Genomic DNA, 1,466 nt, shown 5'->3' with positions numbered 1-1,466 from the left:
CTTATGTGGATTGTTTGTTTTTATGGGGGGTGTTAAGTTTGATAAGTTCTTTGTAGATTTTGGATGGTAACCCTTTAATTTGTCATTTGCAAATATCTTCTCCCATTCTACCAGTTGCCTTTTGGTTTATTGATTGTTTCCTTCACTGTGCAGGAACTTTTTATTTTGATGAGGTCCCAGTAGTTCATTTTTGCTTTTCTTTTGAAACTGTTCCAAAAATAGAAATGGAAGGAAAATTTCCAAGCTCATTCTATGAGGCCAGCAGTACCTTGAGTCCAAAACCAGACAGAGACCCCACTACAAAGGAGAATTACAGACCAATTTCCCTGGTAAACATGAATATAAAAATTCTCAACAAGATACTAGCAAATCGAATCCAACAATACATTGAAAGAATTATTCACCATGATCAAGTGGGATTTATTCCTGGGCTGCAGGTGTGGTTTAATATCCATAAATCAAACCATGTGATATACCACATTAATAAAAGTAATCCTATGATCCTCTCAATAGATGAAGAAAAAGCATTTGACAAAATACAGCATCCTTTCTTGATAACAATCTTCAAGAAAGTAGGGATAGAAGAAACATACCTCAACATCATAAAGACTATATATAAAAGACCCACAGCTAATACCATCCTCAATGGGGAAAAACTAAGGTCAGAAACATGACAGGGATGTTCACTGTCATCACTGTTGTTCAACATAGTACTGGAATTCCTAGCCTCAGCAATCAGACAACAAAAAGAAATAAAAGGCATTCAAATTGACAAGGAAGAAATCAAACTTTCACTGTTTGAACATATCATGATATTCTCTGTGGAAAACCTGAAAGACTCCACCAAAAAAAAAAAAAAAAAAACTGCTAGAACTGATGCATGAATTCAGCAAAGTTGCAGGATATAAAATCAACATACAGAAATCTGTTGCACTTTTCTACAGCAATAACAAAGCAACAGGAAAAGAAATCAAGGAATCGACCCCATTTACAATTGTACCAAAAACCATACGATACCTAGGAATAAACCTAACCAAAGAGGTAAGTGATCTGTAGGCTGAGAACTATAGTTTCTTATGAAAGAAACTGAAGAGGACACAAAGAAATGGAAAATGCATGCTAATGAATTGGAAGAACATTTGTTTTCAAATGTCTCTACTACCCAAAGCAATCTCTACATTCAGTTCAATCCCTATCAAAATAACAGGAACATTTTTCACAGGGCTAGAACAAACAACTCTAAAATTTTCATGGAACCAGAAAAGACCCCAAATAGCCAAAGCAGTCATGAAAAAAAAAAAAAAAAAAGCTGGAGGCATCACAGTCCCGGACTTCAAGCTGTATAAAGAGTTGTAATCATCAAGACAGTATGGTACTGGTACAAAACCAAACACATAGATCAATGAAACAGAATAGAGAACCCAGAAATAGACCCACAAATATATGGTCAACTATTCTTTGACAAA

This window comes from Panthera tigris, chromosome B4 (assembly GCF_018350195.1).
Source record: "Panthera tigris isolate Pti1 chromosome B4, P.tigris_Pti1_mat1.1, whole genome shotgun sequence".
Lineage (NCBI taxonomy): Eukaryota > Metazoa > Chordata > Mammalia > Carnivora > Felidae > Panthera > Panthera tigris.
Note: the sequence above shows the minus strand (reverse complement) of the source record.